Below are 19841 nucleotides of genomic sequence, written 5' to 3'. Positions count from 1 at the left end.
CTGTATCAAAAATAAATAAAATTACTCCAAACAGTTAAAAATTTGGTAGAAACATTTTATGACCAAAACATAAAGGTCTTATTATAAGGATATGTCACCTTTGAGGCAATTCTGTAGCGCAGCTACCATGGTTATTATTATAATTCCAGAAAGCCTTTTTGCATACTAGGCTCATAAAGTTACTTCATGAAAAAAATATGTATCCTTATCTATGTATTCATACATATGATTACGATTTGTTTTGTATGTGAATATTGTTTTTCAATATTTTTGGTCAGAATGATTGATTGTTCAGTTGCTCTTGTTAAGCATTAATAGCCCAATTATGTATTGAAAAATAAAACAAAAATTTACCTCACAGTAAGGAAAAATAATCTGCCCTTTATTTAATCTTTAATCAAATTATTTGTAGTCTCAGAGTTACCACTTCCAAACTTTGCACTTAATGGCTGAGATTTATTTAATATTTTTTCTATGTTTTTTATTTATTTTTGAGAGACAGAGAGAGACAGTGCAAACAGGGGAGGGTCAGAGAGGAGGGAGACACAAAATCTGAAGCAGGCTCCAGGCTCTGAGCTAGCTGTCAGCACAGAGCCCGCCACAGGGCTTGAACCCATGAATTGTGGTTCGAACCCATGAATCGTGAGATCATGACCTGAGCCAAAGCCGGACGCTTAACTGACTGAGCCACCCAGGCGCCCCTTAAAATGTTACCATCTTTCTGTAAATAACTCTAGTCATTTTGTGAATAAATATTAAACTCTCTTCGTGAATGAGTTCATTTTCACCCAAATTGTTACAAAATTTATCTATAACACTAACATCTTACAGCTTTAAGGTTATTGCTTAATTTATTAAACATAATAATTATAGAAAGAAATAATGAAATGCCAGGAAAAATAATACAAAGATTAAAGGCATTTATAGTGAACTAATCTACAAATCAAATAAGTTTATTACAAAAATAGTTATGCTCTAATAATAGGACTCTTTTTAGACCCAGTTAAAAACACACAACAAAGATGATCTTGTTTAAGCTACTTCATTAGAGGCTAAGAAAGCTTTTGAAGTTTACCTAGATCAACATTTTCTGACTCTTCACATGTTTCGATTTAATTTTCATATTTGTAAGAGGATCAGGTTCATTTTATATTAGGTTCAGAGCTTTATCTAAGTCCTAACCAATGAGTCACTAATATTTTTACTTTTAAAATAGAAGCTAAGTGTCAGTTTGAGGTTTTTATGAAATTAAGAAAAATATTTTACCTTATCCTAATGGAAACAGTAAAATTTTAGCAAACAGTATTCTGCATATTGAAACAAATAATAAATGACAGCCTTATACTCTTTTGAAACTCAGTTAATTAAGAATCTTCAACAGTGATCTGATATAGGCAATTTCCTTAAGCAAGAATAAACATTGTGTCTCCAAATGATCATGTAAGCTGGTTCAAAAAAATCATGGTGGGGCGCCTGGGTGGCTCAGTTGGTTAAGTATCTGACTCTTTGGCTCAGGTGATAATCTCACAGTTTCATGAGTTTGAGTCCTGCATCGGGCACTGAGCCCACTTGAGATTCTCCATCTCTCCCTCTCCCTCTCTGCCCCTACCCCGCTCACACTTTCTCTGTCTCTCTCAAAATAAATAAGTAAATAAACTTGAAAAAAATCATAGTGTAGAATCACTATATTGTATACCTGAAACTAATATAACACTGTATGTTAACTATACTGGAATTAAAGGTTTAAAAAAAGGAAAAACATTATAGTGTAGAAATACTGAGCCACTGGGTCTTCACTCCTCTATATTTTGGGCTACTCTCCCCCCTAACAATTTTAGGGAGGTACTGTAGCTTCATTCATCTACAAACCCCTCAAGTAGTAAATGGAAGATAGGACATTATCACTCAAAACTTTGAATATCTCCTTGTACATCTTATGTAAAAGCTATTATGAATGGAAATGTTTTATACTGTCCTTACAGTTGATAAAGTCATCTTTATTTGTTGTTATATTGCTCTTCAAAATTGTCATTCTATGTCTTATATGGAATAGACGACATTCAGCATTTTTCTTCAAATAGCCTTCATTTGAATTCATCCCTTAATTTTTTTTCTAGGTTAAAAACTCAAATTATTCTCATCTTTATTCATGTTTTCTATTATTAAAACAATTATTACTGTTACTTTTTCTTTTTCTCAAATTGTGTTGATAAAAGTTAGATGTAGGATTCCAAAAAAGGCCTTGTCAATACCAAAAATAGGAAGAGATTACTTTCTTGCATGTGCTTATTAAAATGAGAATGGAAGTATACAAATAAAAAAGATGGAGATTTTGGTGAGCTTCACAACCCTAGGTAGGTGTAAATGAAGGAAAATACATCCTAACCACCAAATCTAACGAGAAAAATGGCCAGAAGTAGAACATTGTATGGAAAAGGGCAGCTCTTTGGAATCAGCAGAGAAAATCTAATGGATGATTGATCCACAAAAATGGAAATTAGACTTTCTTTAAAGATTAAATGTATTGTTTATCAACCATTATTTACATTGTATTTACATCAACCATGACATTACAAGTCAGCTGTAACTCTGGATCACCACAGTCATTTTACTCCTGAGTATACCAGGAGAATGATATTACACACTAGTTTCAAAGTCATTGGAAAAAAGTCAGAATTTGGGAATATTTATGCAAAATTAATAACATGAAACAGGACATGCATATTTTGAAGTAAAAAAAATAATGGGAGGGGCGCCTGGGTGGCTCAGTTGGTTAAGTGTATGACTCAACTTTTGGTTTCAGCTCCAGTCATGATCTCATTTTGTGAGTTTGAGCCCCACATTGGACTCTGACCATGTGGAGCCTGCTTGGGATTCTTTCTCTCTCCCTCTCGCTCTCTGCCCCATCCCCACTCTCTTTCTGAAAAGATAAAACATTAGTTTATGAGAAAATAATAAAAAAAATTTTTAAAACTTTAAAACTATTTTGTGTACTACCTCTGGAACTCATAATAAACAAAAAGAAATACACCGCATTTTGATTTTGCCTCTCAATCACTTTAGGTAATGAGTAGATAGAATGAATAGAAAGGTCAGACTCATCCGTGGGTCTTTATTACATTATATACTTCCCTCACTCTGTCCTCAAAATTTGCGTTTCCAGAATAGTTGTTAATAAATTTCTTCTGTCATTTGCATATGTAATGGACAAACCTATGACTGTTCACTATTGGGTATAGCCTCCCTGAAACAGCATTGCAATCTGAGTGGACTGCTAAGCCCATATATATCTGCCTAGCTCAGAAAGGAAGTGACCAAATGCAATCTAAAGTGTCATGGAAACTTAATATTGTATTTCTTTCCACTTTAGAAAAATAAAATTATAACACAGAAGGAAATGACAGTAATTGCACACAAGTTGCTTTTCCATATATATTTTTTCCATATATATGTCACTGGTTACTGTGAATTTTGACTCTGCTACTAACAACATGACCTTTCCCATGTGATGCATCCTCTTTGGGTTTCATTTTACTGAATTGCAAAATGAAGAGTTTGAAAGTATGCAGAAAAGGACATATAACTCGATAGTAAAGAATGTGCCAAAGTCATGAATTGGCATTTCAGAAAAGAGAAAATATAAATGGCCAACAAACATACGATAGATATGTTCAACTTACTAGCAATCCAGAACATGCAAATTAAAGCAAAATAATATATCATTTTTTCCTATTAGATTGGCAAAAATTAGAAGTCTAACAAAATTATATGTTGGTGGCAATTAAAGCAATGAGAAAATTTGAAATTATAATGGAATAAAGTTTAGTATTATTTATTGAAACTGACAACATGCCTACCTTACAACCCAGCCACTTTACTTCTAGGTATATATTGTTGAGAATCTCTCAGTCAAAGAGAGAAGAAAAACATAGAATATTTATAGTAGCATTGTTTGTGATAACAAAAAACTGGAAACAACCCAAATGTCCATCAACTAGAGAACTAATGAAGAGTAATATAGCCAGACAACAATGAAAAACCTGGAGAAGAGATAGGCACAGTTATTAGAAATTTGCAAATCTTCAGAATGTACATAGTAATTCAAACTTTAAGCCTGAATAAAACCATACATAAAGCCCTGTGCAGTGAAAAGAAAAATGGGTGGGAAATGGCAAGGAAGAGGGACCAACAAATTCCCTTTGAAAAAGGCAGAGATAAAAAAGACATAAACCTTTGTTTTAATAATCATCTAATATCAATTTCATTTTTCCATTATAAATTGAATGGTATTTTCTATGTCTTTTGTAAGGTGTCTTTCATCAGAAGTCCTTTTGTAATGTGCAGAATTATATTGTAATATAAATAATCACCTTCTTTTTTTTCTTTCAGAACATATTGCGTTTAGGGCCCCTGGGTGGCTCAGTTAGATGTCCGACTCTTGATCTTGGCTCAGGTCATGATCTCTCAGTTCCTGGGTTTGATCCCTGCATCTGGCTCTGCACTGATGGTGGGGAGCCTGCTTGAGATTCTGTCTCTCCTCTCTGCCCCTTATCTGCTGTGCCTTCTCTATCTCAAAATAAATAAATAAACTTTAAAAAATGAATATTTTGGGTTTCTAAACTTAAGGCACATCAGTTTGGAATTGCTTCATTCTTTTTATTTTATTTATTTTGCTAGAATATAGTAAATTAAATTTTAGAGGTTTCTTGAAGAGACAGGTTATGCTTTTTACCCAGTAGTAACTTAAATATAGACTCTGGATTCTGAGTTATCCCCTTTATGATGTCCTTTCTTTGTAGATGTTAATAAAATTCTTTGTTGAATTATTCCCTCAGTCAAAGAGAAATATGGAAATTACTTGAGAAGATTACATTTTATTGACACCAAGGATACTTAGACCACATCACCAAAAAAAAATTATGGCAACATCAGTAGTGCCTTTTAAATTAAATGACAAATTGGAAGTGTTTAACAACATATGGTCGCTTTTCCTTGACATATATGATTAAGAATATATCTTTTTATCAAAATGTAAAATACCATCTGGCAGAAGTAACAATTATTTTATTGGCCTTATACATTAAATTAATTCACTATACTTTAAAGAGTAAATATTTTCCTATTTTTCCTTTTTCTTGTGCTAGATCTATATTTATTTATAATACTCAAAAGCTGCATAACTGAAAAACTATAATTAGGTATAACAATTAAAATTTATTTTAAATTTTGAACAGAAAACAATGTGTTTCTTAAATTCTTCCCAAACATTTCTTTAAAATTCAAATGGCAACAGCTCTTTTCTGATATTCATAATTGTAAAGGTTGGCTATTATCAGAAAATTTACTGTTACAAATTCTTCTTAGACACATGGTCAGACTTTGTATATGAAAGGAGTTATATGTATATGTACACAGTGCCCTTTACAAATAGGAAGACATTTTTATAATAAGGATGAGGCATTTTGAAGAGCTATGTAGTAAAGCTCCAAGCCAGAGTTATCCATTCATTTAACAAACCTCTCAGGTTCAGAAGATACCAAATGAGCAGGGAAGTTTCTCTCTGACACAATGTACATTACAAATTTAATAATGTGAACTTTGGCTATTTACCATTTTAGGAAACATATCAAACATTTCACAATTCTTTTCACTGTAGTGTTCTCCAAAGCCACACTGGGACTAATCTAAACAATAAATGCTTTAAACATTAGCCTATAATATTTATATCAGATATGTGGCCATTTAAATTCCATTAATTTAAAATTTTAACATTTATTTATTTTTGAGAGGCAGAGCATGAGCGGGGAACAGGCAGAGAGAGAAGGAGACACAGAATCTGAAGCAAGCTCCAGGCTCTGAGCTATCAGACCAGAGTTGGACACAGGGTTTGAACCCATAGACTGTGAGATCATGATCTGAGCTGAAGTTGGACACTCAACCAACTGAGCCACCCAGGCACCCTAATTGTTTATTTTTCAAGAGTTGATTATTTCAAGAGGAACTGTATCTGGATGTAAAATGTTTCCAATCCTTTTGAGTATAGTTAGGAAGCAAAGTACTTGGACAAGTAATACTTCAATATTCAATAACAATGTTTAGTACCCATTTTTGACCAGGCCATGTTCTCTACTCTGAAGAAGTTTAAAGTTTATATGAGAAGGCAGACAAGTACAAAAGGAGATTATAGAGTAGGATTATAGGGTAAGATACATGAGTAGTATTAACTAGCCACTCTCTAAAACAATAGGGTGGAGTGTGCTGATAGCAGATGGGAGAAAAACATTTCAGATAGGAGAAACAATAGATTTGAATATTCTTGAGGCATAAAACAACATGATTTAACTACAGATACTTCAGTATAACCAAGGAAAGGGATAAAATATCAAATTTGAGGATTTTTTCTTCTTTTATTTATTTTTTAATGTTTATCTATCTTGAGAGGTAGAGGAGGTGCAGAGAGAGAGAGGGAGAGAGAGAATCCCTGACATGGGGTTCCATCTCACAAATTGTGAAATCATGATTTAAACCAAAATCAAGAGTTCGATGCTTAACCGACTGAGCCACCCAGGTCCTCCGAGGATATTTTCTTCTTTTAAATCAACTTTTGGTAGTATAAATAATATACAATAAAATGTACCCATTTTAAGTGTACCATTTGACGAGTTTTGAAAAACCAACACCACAAAAAAGATATACATATAGAGAGAACCTCAAAAGTTCTTTACACTCCTTGCAATCAATCTTCCACCTAACTCCACTTTAAAGCCCCAAGATAACCACTGATCTGCCTTCTGTTACTGTATATTTGATTTCATTTGTTTAGAGTTTCATTAAAATTATGTTATACAGTATGTACTCTTTTGGTCTCACTTCTTTTCTCCAGCATGATGTTTTTGAAAATCATCTTTGTTGTTGCACCTATCATTAGTTTTCTTTTTTCGCTGAGTATTATTGCATTATAAGGACATATTACACTTTATCCATTTACCAGTTGGGAAACATTTGGATTATTTCTGGTTTAGGGCTATTATTAATAAAACTGCTAAAAACTATCACATTCAAGTCTTGGTGTGGACATATGTTTTTATTTGTTTTTGATAAATACATACAATGGAGTTGCTAGGTCAGATGGTAGTTGTATTTTTAACTTTATATTAAAAAAATAGCAGGACAAGTCCAAAGTGGTTGTACCATTTTAGTTTCTGTTTGCAGAGTATATATGTTTTTCAATTTTTTTGTTTCAATATTTTTTGTGTATTTGAATATAAACTGTGTCTCTTGTGCTGCAGATAGTTGTTTCTTTTTAGAAATACATTCTGCATGGGCACCTGAGTAGCTCAGTCAGTTGAGCATCTGACTTTGGCTCGGGTCATAATCTCATGGTTTGTGGGCTCAAGCCCCATATCAGGCTCTGTGCTAATAGCCCAGAGCCTGGAGCCTGCTTCGGATTCTTTGTCTCCCTCTCTCTCTCTGCCCCTTTTCCGCTCATGCTCTGTCTTTCTCAAAGATAAACATTTTAAAAAGTAAAAAATAATAAAAATAATTCTGCAGATTTCTGCCTTTTAATCGGAATGTTTAATCCATTTATATTTAATGTAAATACTGATAACGTAGTATTTACATCTGACATTTTGCTTTATGTTTGGTATATATTGTTTTTTTTGCTGTTGTTCTATTCCTTCATTAATTCTGCCTTTTCTGTTAAGTACATATTTACTAGTGTACCATTTTAATTCCCTTGTCAGTTGCTCCAGAGAGTATACCTACAAAATTATAACCATATAGTTCATATTAATACCAACTTAATTTTATTTTTTTTAAAGCTTATTTATTTTTGAGAGAGACAGACACGGTGCAGGGGTGGGGCAGAGTAAGGGAGAATGAGGATCCAAAGCAGGCTCTGTGTTGTCAGTGCAGAACCTAACTCAGGGCTCGAACTCAGGAAATCTTGAGATTATTACCTGACCAAAACCCAGAGTAGGATGCTTAATCAACTGAGCCATGTAGATGCTCCAATACCAACTTACTTTTTTTTTAAACGTTCATTTATTTTTGAGAGACAGAGACAGGGCATGAGCAGAGGAGGGACAGAGAAAGAGAGAGAGAGACTCCAGGCTCCAGGCTCTGGGCTGTCAGCACAGAGCCTGACATAGGGCTCGAACCCACAAACCATGAGATCATAACCTGAGCTGAAGTTGGACACTCAACTGACTGAGCCACCCAGGTGCCCCCAACTTACTTTTAATAGTATACAAAACCTTTACTACTATACAGCTTCATTCTCTCCCCACCTCCTTTGTGCTGTTATTGTGATACTAATTACATCTTTATACATAGTATGCCAACACAGAATATTATTATTGCTTTATGCAGTTATCTTTTAACTCAAATATTAAAAACTGAATCACAACAAAGAATGTATTTAAACTGTCTTTCATATTTACTTATGTAGCTGTCTTTACAAGGGTCCTCTGTTTCTTCATGTGGATTTGCATTATTGTCTAGTGTCCTTTCATTTCAACCCGAAGGATTCCCTTTAGTATTTCTTAAAGGGCAAATTTCCTAATGATTAATTCTATTTTTGTTTATACATATATTTGGAACTATATAAATTTCTCCTTCATTTTTAAGGAATAGTTTTCCTGGATAGAGAACTCTTGGTTGATTTTTTTTTTCTTTCAGCATTTTGAATATACCGTCCTACTGCTTTCTGTTTCCACAGCCTTGGTTGTGAAATTTACTGAGGATTATGTGATGAGTGGCTTTTCTCTTGGCACTCTCAAGATTCTCTCCTTGGCTTTAGCTCTCTGTAGGTTGATTATAATGTGTCCAGGTGTTGATTTCTTTGAGTTTATCTCATTTGGAATTTATTAATCTTCTTAGATTTATAGTTTAGTGTTTTTCATCAAATTTGGGAAGTTTTTGACCATTATTTCTTCAAATATTTCTGCCTTCTTTCTCTTTCCTCTAAAACTCCCATTATACATATGTTGGCCTGCCTGATTATGTTCTATCGAATTCTATGACTCTATTCATGTTTCTTCATTTTCTTTTCTATTTGTTCCCAAACTTGATTATCTTAACTAATGTATATTCAAATTTGATGATTCTTTTTTCCATTTGCTCAAATTTGTCATTGAGCTCCTATAATAAAAATTTTACTTCAGTTATTATCCTTTTCTACTTGACAATTTTTTAAAAAATATTTCCTGTTTATTGATTTTATCTATTTGGTGAAACATTCTCCTCCTACTTTCCTCTAGTTCTTTAGACATGGTTTCTTTTAGCTTTGTGAATGTATTTAATTATTTTTTTTTTGAGAGAGAGAGGCCATGCAAGGGAGAGACATTCAACATGAAGCATGACACAGGGCTTGATACCATGACCCTGGGATCATGACCTGAGCTGAAATCAAGAGTCAGACACTCAACCGACTGAGTCACCCTGGAGCCCCTAAAATATCTTATACAAAGTCTTTATGTAGTAAGTTCAACATAGGTGCTTCCTCAGGGATAGTTTCTATTAATTGCTTTTTTCTCTGTATGTGGGCCATACATTATTATTTCTTTGCATGTATTGAATTTTTTTTTTTTTTTTGAAAACTGGACATTTCAAATAATAGAATGTGGCAACTTTGGAAATCAGACTCTACTCTCCCCCCAGGGCTTTTGTTTGTTAGAGTAGCTGTTGGTTTAGGGACTTTTTTGAATGCATTCCTTAAAGTCTATATTGTTTGTTGTGTGTAACCAGTGAAGTCTTTGCTCATTTAGCTTAGTAATCATCTGATGACTGGACAGAGATTTCCTTAAATGTCTTCAACCAATAAGTCTCCTAGTCTTTCCTGAGGGGCTTAGTATGTGTATTTGGGGCATGCCTTCAACACTGAGCCAGTGAGTTTACACCTTTGTTTTAGTTTTCACTTCTTGCTTGTGTAGAGACTCAAGGTCAGACAGAGGTGAAAGTTTGGGGCCTTCTCTTTCCAGAGCATTAACAGGGTCCTAGGTATGCACATGCCCCTAAACATGCATATTACTTTCTAGATTCTCAGAAACGTCTCAAGAGTTTTTCATAGTCCCTATGGACATCTCATTCATTAGCTAAATACTTTAGTATGGCTGGAAGCAAGAGTGTTCGAAACAAAGTTGAGAGATTTTTGACCTTTGTATTGATTGTTTGGGGAGTCACTGGTGAAATTTTAAGCAAGGAAAGGGCATGCTTGTATTTATGTAGCTGAAAAAAAATCTTTGTTAATAAAGTGAAGAATGCATTGAAGGGGGGCAAACTGAAGGCAGGGATATTAAGATTATTGTGGCATTCTAGGAAAAAAGTGATGAAGGCTTGCGTAGAGGTTGAAGCAGAGGGAATGGAAAAGGTGAGTGGTGGATTGGAAAAGGTCTTTTATAAATTAAATCCTTCATGATTTCCAGGATCATTAGTTGGGAGGCCAGAGGGAATAGGTGAATAGGAGGGAAGTGTCAACTCATGCGTCTGATTAGGGAACCTAATCAGGTGAAGGATGGGCTCTTTCTCGGAAAAAGCAAATAGAAGAGGCACAGGTTTGGGGGGAAACATAAGGATGTTGGTCCAGAAATAAAATTACATAGGGTTAAAATAACACATGTATTTTTTTTAAAGATAGAAATGGAGTATCTTTAAGAGGGAAATTCAGTATAATTATGCCCACTCAAGTAGCTTTGGATTCAGATGCTGTAATCCCTCCTTTCCCTCTATCCAGAGGATTCATCATCATTTTTGATTTAGGAATGCTTTAAAAATGCTTGTTATTTGGAATATATTTGATAAGGTGAGAGGAACTTGGTGAACATGTTGCCCTAAACAGAGCCGGTGCCAAAGTATGATATAAATTTGTCAATAATCCGTCATTTCTTGGGTCGTTTTGCTATCTGAAAACCTAGCACAGGGCAGATGATGGGTGAAACGCTGTTGATGCTAATTCTATGGAGAAACGTCAGTAAATGATTTTTTTAAAGTTCTGTAAATCGGGCTTAAAATAGGTGGCTTTAACATTTGGGAAACGTTGGTTTTCCTTGAAATCCAATCCCTGGAAAGCGCGAAAACAAGGAGGCGGGCAGACTGCTCTGTGGAAAAGAACCTCTGACCGATTTCCCCTCTTTTAACACCATCTTCCTTTTCTGCTTCTCAGATGACCGAGTTCAAACGAATCTTACAGTTTTAGAGTAGGACCGTGGTAAACACCCAAACGAAAGGGGTTCTGGTTTCTGCAACCCTGTAGGTACGTTTCCTAGCCCGTCACCTCCTGGGCCTGGTAGGCCGGCGTCCCAGACCTCGACCGTGGCCTGGACGCGCAGCGGAGGGGCGGAAAGGGGGGGAGAAAAGGGTGAATGTCGGAGCGGCGGGAGCGGCGCCGGCGCTAACTTCCGTCCCGCCCTCCCAGCCTAGCCCGGAGAAGCGGCGCTGCCCGCGCCGTCCGGGTGGCGCAGTCATCCCGGGACGCCCGCCGAACTCCCGAGCCGTCTCCAATTGGCCGTCGGGGGAACGGAAGCCGAAGCAAAGCAGTGAACCCGGAAGTGCTTCGCCGCGGAGGTCCGGGCGACTCTTTTGAATGGAATCGGGCTGATTCATCGCCGGTTCGCGGATCCAGACCACGGCGGAGTCCGAGTCGCCGGTGCCGCTGCCACGGTCTCCACCGTCTCCGCGACACCGCAGGTGGGAGACGAGAATCCAGACCGTGGCTTCCCGTCCCCGCCAGCTTTCAGGTAAGACGGGGAAAGCAGGGCCCCGGAGGTTCGCGGAGGCAGCCGACCTAGGCCGCCGCCAGCCCCGTGCTTTCCTGAGTCACGTTGCCCAGCCGGGTTGCCGCTGGAGGCCTGGGCCCTGAGGGAGGAGCCCAGGCTCCTTCAGACTCTTCGCCGGTTACTCGGGTCTCTCTTAAATTAGGTCTGAATGTAGTCTCCTTCTTCCAGGAGCTTCTGCTTCGCTCAATTCATCACATTTTGGAGACCCTCTTCTCCCTATACCAGGAGAACCCTGTGTATGGCCTCTGTTTGTGTTCTATTGATAGTTACTCCGGTGTTGAAAAACTTCAAAGCGGCCAGAGGAAACAGGGAGAGGGAATACAATTAACTTTCCCATTGACGGCATGCTTGCTTTAAAATCACTTGTCCTACCCCTGGGCCTTGACCGCCTATTTTTTAGTGTTAGGATTTCAACTCCCTTCAAAAACCAAACAAAAATCCCAGAGATGCACTGGTGTTTAGCATTGAAACTATCCAAAGCAAAGTGTGATTTTTCCTGCTCTGCCTTTTAACTTACTTTCAATTTGTCCTAATTGAGTAGTTGTTGGTGAATTGATAACATTTCCTCTTTAGTAAAGTAGAAATCTGCTGCTCTGTATTACCTCTTGGAACTTAAATTTCCTTGGGACGTACTTTGTGTCTGTCAAAAGAAGAAAAAAAAATGTAAACTTTTCGGAAGAGTTTGGATATAAATCTGGTGACCGAATGAAACAGTCTTGAAATAAAAAAATGGTAACATAAAAGTTGATGAAGATTTATGGGAAAGGCAGGGAAGAAGCCTTAAAAATTAGCATCGAAATGCAGTCCTAGGGTGTAAATTTTTTTCTATATTGCTACAAAAATATGTTTTTAGTGCTAAGTTAATTTTTATGAGTAAAGCAGTAAGACGGTCACTATAATGTTGAAATAAAGGACTGAATACAGTTTTGGTGGCTTTCTTGTTTTGTCCTATAAGGTTAGCAACTGGCTCATTTCAAATTTATATATTTTAAGTAAACTTAATGAGTTACTGTGTATTTTGTAGAGATTAAGGCACTGAGTGGAGCATTAACTACACTTAAATTGTGTTTAGTGGAGTGATATGTAGTGAAAATCTTGAATGTTGTCAGAGAAAAGTTTTGAAGTCATCTTTCAATGAAGCCTCACCTGTTGACTTTGGGAGATTATTTTTTCTCTTCAAGGTGTTTGGTAGATAATATTTTGCTGTTTTAATGTAAAGCTTATTTTTGCATTTATTTTTATGCTTGTGATGTAAACCTTGCTTTTAGTCTGTAGCTTTAGAACCCATGTTTGATCAGTAACAAGTGATTGTGCTTTTGTTTTCCGTTGTATAGCAGTGTTCACTTCTGAAAGTCTTACCTGAATATTCATGAGATTTATTATTAATGAACTTGTCATAAACCCAGTTTGTTGTACTCCTTTGACATTCATATTCTGCTTTGTGTTATTTTGGTGTCCCCTTTGATAAAATGAGAATTGGATTAAGTAATCACTTCTGGCTCTAAGATGATCATTACAATAATAGTAGTTATTGAGTACTTTATAAATGTTCCAGGCACTATATGAAGTGCTTTGTATTTTTTCTTACCACTGACTTGCAAGAGGTAGATATTATCCCCCTTTAATAGATAAGTCTAGACACTAGAAGAAGGTAACTTTTTTACAGATCATACAGAGAGTATGTCATAAAGCCCAGATTCAAATTGACATCTGATAGCCTTTAGAGCCTTTCTGGCTCTACCCTACTGCCTTTCACTATATGTCTTTTTTCTATCATGCCTCCCCAGATAGATTATATATTCTTTCAGTGAAGGTTACTGAGTTTCTTAATGGCTCTATTTCTGTATCACCTTATGCACAGAGTAGTACAGGTTTCCCCTGCTATCTGAAGTTAGCTTTACCCCACTTCACTTTTACAGAAGACCTGCATTATACCCATTTTTGCTAACAGAAGGAATCCGAAGAGGATTTTCGCTTTTCTTAAATGGTGTAGTTTCTTCAATTCATACCATTTCCGCTTAGGAAGATCTCCATAGGAAAATTCTGCTTTTGGATAGAGGGGGAAACTTGTATTTATTTAATGAGTGTTTACTTGAAAGCTGTAATTAGGAGATAGCACAGAAGAGATATTTGTGATAGTTCAATCTTAACTTTTCTAAACAGGAAAAATCTTGCTTTCAAAATCTTCTTTATATAATTAAAAGTTTAATGTTGACTATTTCTTTCATTGAAGAAAGCCTTTAAGAACATCAAAAAAGTTTCTAATTTCCACAAATCAGAGAGTAGAGGAATTAAAAATATGAGATCTCAAATATGGAGTAAAGGATTTAGCATCAGTCTGAAAAGTAATGTAACTGTAGCATGGGTTGGGGAGTAAAAAGTGAAAAATGAACTAAGAAACACAATGATAAACTCAAACAACTAAGGGCTTCATGATTTTGTTTGAGTTTTACGAATTGCTAGGAAAACAGTGTCCTTTGTCCCTTGTTAAAAGGTTGAAGAATTTAAAAAATTTGCCATATTCCAAATCCAGATTAAGATAATTTTGAAGGATCTGTTTTTTTAGAGTTATTTGTGGTTCCATACATTTCTATAAATATTTGAGAATTGGTTTATTTAATTCCATCAGGAACACACTCTAACTGTATCAGATTCTAACTAGATATTAACTCAGGGAGATGAAAAAGAATATCATCAACTTTCTCTTAAAATTTTTCTAATGTTTATTTTTGAGAGAGAGAGAGCAGGAGCAGGGGGCAGGAGCAGAGAGAGAGGGAGACAGAATCTGAGGCATTCTCCAGGCTCTGAGCTGCCAGTGCAGACCCTGATGTGGGGCCAAAACCTAACTGTGAGACCATGACCTGAGCTGAAGACGTATGCCCAACCGACTGAGCTACCCAGGTGCCCTGAAAATCAACTTTTTGATGTACAACTTTTTGAAAGTACCAATACTTATTTTGTACTGTTGTTTACCAATTCAGGTTGTAAACGTTACTGTATGTATGACATATTAGTTACAGCTGGACACTTTGTTCATATCTGATAATGTTTTAAGTAAAGTTACTCATATCATGAATGAGCTCTTGGATCCTCTGCTTTTTGGTAGGTGTAAAAACTTGGTTTAGGGGCGCCTGGGTGGCCTAGTAGGCTAAGCATCCAGCTTCAGCTCAGGTCATGATCTCATGGTTCGTGGGTTCCAGCCCCGCATCGGGCTCTGTGCTGACAGCTAGCTCAGAGACTGGAGCCTGCTTCCGATTCTGTATCTCTCTCTCTGACCCTCCCTTGCTCGAGCTGTCTCTCTCTGTCTCTCAAAAATAAATAAAAAACGTTAAAAAAAATTAAAAAAAAAACTTCGTTTAGTTCCATAGGTGTTTTGTATGACCTGCCTGCCTGCCTCTCTCCCTCCCTCATGTCCTCCCTCCCTCCCTCCCTTCCTTCCTTCCTGCTTATTTATTTTTTTGAGAGAGCAAGCAAGCTCAGGGGAGGGGCAGAGAGAGAGGGAGACACAGAATTTGAAGCAGCTCCAGGCTCTGAGCTGTCAGCACAGAAGTCCGATGCTCTACTGACTGAGCCACCCAGGCACCCCTGTATGGCTTTTATTTAAAAGAGTTGGAAGTATTGTCTTTTATGTTATAGTTTAGCATTTTAATTTTGTGAACCCTTTTGCTAAATTCTGCAAAATTCAAGTCCCTATTCTCCAGTGTAATTCATTTAATACAGTGAAATGTGTGCCTATTGTTTTGAAATTCACTAAGTGCCAAAGTATATGGGAAGAAGAATCTGTGTTGAATGAACTGTAGCCATGCTAAGGAAGGTGGTGCTGACCAGAGCTTCTAGCACTCTTGTTCACTTACTATATGCCATGCATTATGTTGTGTTGTTTATGTTCGTTGTCTTCTCTAATCTAAACAAGATGGATGCTATCATTGTCCCCATTTTGCAGATAAGGAAACTGAGTCACAGGGAGGTAACTGACCCCAGGACACAGAGCTAGTCAGTATCAGAGACAAGATTTGAGTCCTGGCACTTGTAGTGCAGAGTTAATAGCTCTTAACTCTCATATAAAGTATGCATACCATAAAACTTATGTTAATCATCTTTAGATGTACAGTCTAGTGGCTTTAAGTACATTCACATTGTGCAGCTATCACCACCATCCGTTTCCGAAGCTTTTTCATTTCCCAATTTGCAGTACTTTTGGAATCCTTGATAGCTCATAATTTTGTTGAAGAGAGGATGGTTATCATCTTGGCCCACAAAATGTTTTTTTCTTTAAGATTTGTAAACACCAATTAGAGTTTGTCCAATATTTTTTTTCACTTCTACATTATCTATTACTTTTTTTTCATCTTTTTGGACACTTTATCATTTGTCCACATATGAACTTCATCAATATCATCATAATCTCTTAGCAAAACAGGTTTTTCTTGTGAAATAGTGTGTAATGAAGTCCTTCTTGTTCAATACCTATCTGGATAAGATTAGTCTTAGAAACATTATTCACTCATTGATCCACTTAAACATTTTTAAATGTTTATTTATTTATTTTTGAGAGAGTAAGCAGGGGAGAGGCACAGAGAGAGAGAGGGGGCAAGAGAGAATCCAAAACAGGCTCAGCACTATCGGCACAGAGCCTGATGCGGGGCTGGAACTTACCAACCATGAGATCATAACCTGGGCCAAAATCATTCAGTGTTGTGTAACGACCCCACCTCTGTCTAGTTCCAAAACATCTCCATAATTCTGAAGTAAAATCTCTTACTCATTAAGCAGTTTTCTCCTTTTTACACCTTCCCTGTAACCTCTGGCAATGACTAATCTTCCTTTTCTATGGGTTCGTATAATTGGGATATTTAATGTAATGAAATCATACAGTTTGTGACCTTTTGTGCATGGCATCTTTTCTATAGCATAATGTTTTGAGGTTCATCCATAATATAATGTGTGTCAGGACTACATTCCTTTTTATAGCTTAATAATATTCCATGTGTTCCATTGTATGTTTATACCTATGAAAATTTGTTTATCCTTTCATCTTTGATGAACATTTAGGCTGTTATGAATGGTGATGCTATAAACATGGATGTACAGGAGTTTGTTTTGAATACCTATTTTCAGTTCTTTTGGATATATACCTAGAAGAGGAATTGCTGCGACGTAAGATAATCGTTGAGCTTTTTGAAGAGTTTCCAAACTGTTTCCAGCAAAGATTAGTTCTTAGGTTCAAGAAAATCTAGGTTATTGCCATCTGAAGATGCATAGTCTGAGATTTTGTTTATACCAGTGGTTCTGAACTGGGAGTGATTTTGTCCTTCCAGTGGACATTTGGCAATGTCTGGGGACGTTTGATGATCACGACTGGGTAGGTGTTACCGGCATCTAAAGGGTAGAGGCCAGGGATGCTGCAAAACATCCTGTAATGCACAAGACAGCCTTCTGCAACAAGAAATTTGGTTCTAAATGTCAATAGTGCTGAAGAAACACTGGCTTATACCATCTATTTTATCATTATTAAGAGGCTAGAGTATTGTTATCTGTTTTTACATTCACCTTGTGATTCTCTATGGAATTTTTTTTCTGTCAGTTCTCCTCTCTTGGACAATATGCAAATATGCAAGTTCTGAATTGTTAGCCATGTTCAAATGAAAGCTAAAAAGACTACAAAGGTGATGTCTCTAGTCTTATATGTTTTTGAAAAATGGGAAATGCTTTTGGGCAGCATGATAAGAACTGAAGAATGAGGCAATAGCAATAATACATTTCACTATTACATCATTTTGGATAATTCTTATTCTTCAATTTTCTTGTTTTTTTAGTCTTTTTGGCATAGTTGGGGATAATTGACCAAAAAATGATAAACTAATTCCTATGATAATGAAATAGCAAACGTTCAAATATAGGAAAAATAACATTACTAAGATTCCATTATGCATCATAGGTTTGTATGTGATGTCCAACGGACCCATATAGTAATTGCACAATAGAATGTTCTATTTTAAAATATAATTTTTATGTAAAAATAAATAAAATATATATGTAATGATATAAATAAAAATATAAATATATAAATAATAATATAAATAAAAATAAATAAAAAGTAAATTTTCTCTGGTCTTGGAAACACCTCTAGAAAGACTAAAAGTCATAAAATGTCAATCCTTAACATATAATTAAAACTGCTCAAAAAAGGAACTTACAAACAAATTTTGGATGTGGACTTAATCCTCTGCTCTGTAGCTCCCTGGAATGCTATTTCTTCCATATTCTTCCGGAAATGATGATTAAAAATCAATTTTGATTTCTATTTCATTTTTAGGATTTGTTTCATTTAAAGCACTTGACATATTTTCCTCCATAGTTATCAAAGTAATTATATCTTATTTTATTTACTTTTTTTAGGAGAGAGAAAAAAAGGTACTTGGGAAAAGTTATAACTGCCAGTATTAGCAGGAGCTTGAGTTAAGAAGAAATTTGTCAAACTCAAGGAACTGAAGCTTAACACCACAAGAGTTGTAGTTGTTGACCAGGTGAGAACTAAGAATGTGTATAATTTTTGCTTATTCTTTTCAGGATATGGAAAGAATTTTATCTTTAAAAAAAAGAAAATATCTTTTTTTTAACATACGTCAAATTATAAATATGTGACAGATGACCAGATTTAAGAGTGCATGAAAATCATTTAGATAACTAGCATTTTTGTTCTTATTTGCTTTCTATAAACTCTTTTAAAAAGTAGTGTGATTTAGAGGCACCTGGGTGGCTCAGTTGTTTAAGCCTCCGACTCTTGGTTTCAGCTGGGGTCATGATCTCACAGTTCATGAGTTCGAGCCCTGCATCTGGCTCTCTGCTGGCAGCGCAGAGCCTGCTTGGGATTTCTCTCTTCCTGTCTCTCTGCCCTTCCTTGGCTTGCTTTCTCTCACTTGCTATCTCAAAAAAATAAATAAATAAACATTAAGAAAATTTTTTAAAGTAGTGTGATTTAGAACCTTTATCAATGTATTTCCTTTCCAAATGTTAAAATTTTTATTAAACCTCATTATGTTATGTAAAATGTTTTCGTTTGTTAAATATTTTTTCCTGTTTGCTGAGACATCTAATTTTGCTAAAAACACAAATTTGACCTGCCAGATTTTCTTTCCCTCTGCTCCCCACATCGCTCATGTATATTCACAGCATCTGGAGTCTGTGTAAAGTCATCAGAAACAACACAGGGGAAATAGATAAACTGAACACAGCTGGGAATCGACTTTGGCCTGGAATGTATATAATGTCTAAAGTATACTGTATGTTATTAGTTTTATTTCCATTTGCAATTTAAGTTTATAAGCTAGATATGGTACAAAAGAATTTTTTTTTCTTTGGTAATATATTCTAGAGAAATGTCTTTAATATTTTTAAATAGTCAGGTTTCCCCCCTACCCCCACCTTGTCTGTAGACTTTAAAAACTGCCATGTATTGAATGCTATGTTTGAGTTGAGGAATTTTAATGAGAATTTGATGGAGATTTTGTTTGTGAATGTTGCTATTAGGAGGATGTGTTAAGACTATAAAGCAGAAATTTTGTCTGGACTATCAAGTTTTCCTGTGTGCTTTCATTTTTTAAAGTGAATTTATCCATTGTGAATCTCACAGATTTGTTGCTATAAAGTTGTTTATAAATTGTTATTTATATAAAATTCAAAAACAACTAGTCTATGCCATTAGAAGTTGGAATTCTGTCTTTGCGCAGTGGTAGGGACGAGAAAGGGGGCATGAGAGGTGTTCCTAGATGCTAATAATGTTTCTCTATCGAGGTGGTGGTAATGGGAGAGCATTCACTTTGTGAAGATTCCATGGCAGTATCATTTGTGCAGTTTCCTATATGTGGACTTGAATAAAGTTTAGAGTATTAACATTGTTAAATACAGGAGTTAATTTTTAGCAAGATTCAGCAAACATGATTAGGCTATAATGTAATGATTTTGAGTACATTATTAAGCTTTAGTTTGTATAGTAGTTCTAACTAGTAAAATAACATGAACAGGTGACTAATTTGTTAGCATTTAATACAGAAATTGAATTGT

The 19841-nt window shown here is 35.7% G+C and overlaps 1 protein-coding gene across 1 annotated transcript in view; it reads left to right on the top strand.

Annotated features, from left to right (window-relative positions):
* Positions 1-11654: 11654 nt before the first annotated feature.
* PSMD14 (proteasome 26S subunit, non-ATPase 14) overlaps positions 11655-19841 on the top strand; it is a 94638-nt gene continuing 86451 nt past the window's right edge. The window contains exons 1-2 of the mRNA XM_029934492.1: positions 11655-11738; positions 18177-18304. The gene's annotated coding sequence lies outside the window, so the exon portion shown is untranslated. The remainder of the gene's footprint in view (positions 11739-18176; positions 18305-19841) is intronic.

The sequence above is a fragment of the Suricata suricatta genome, chromosome 3, assembly GCF_006229205.1.
Source record: "Suricata suricatta isolate VVHF042 chromosome 3, meerkat_22Aug2017_6uvM2_HiC, whole genome shotgun sequence".
Taxonomy (NCBI): domain Eukaryota; kingdom Metazoa; phylum Chordata; class Mammalia; order Carnivora; family Herpestidae; genus Suricata; species Suricata suricatta.
The sequence above is the reverse complement of the archived record's forward strand: the minus strand, read 5'-3'. Positions and strand labels throughout refer to the sequence as shown.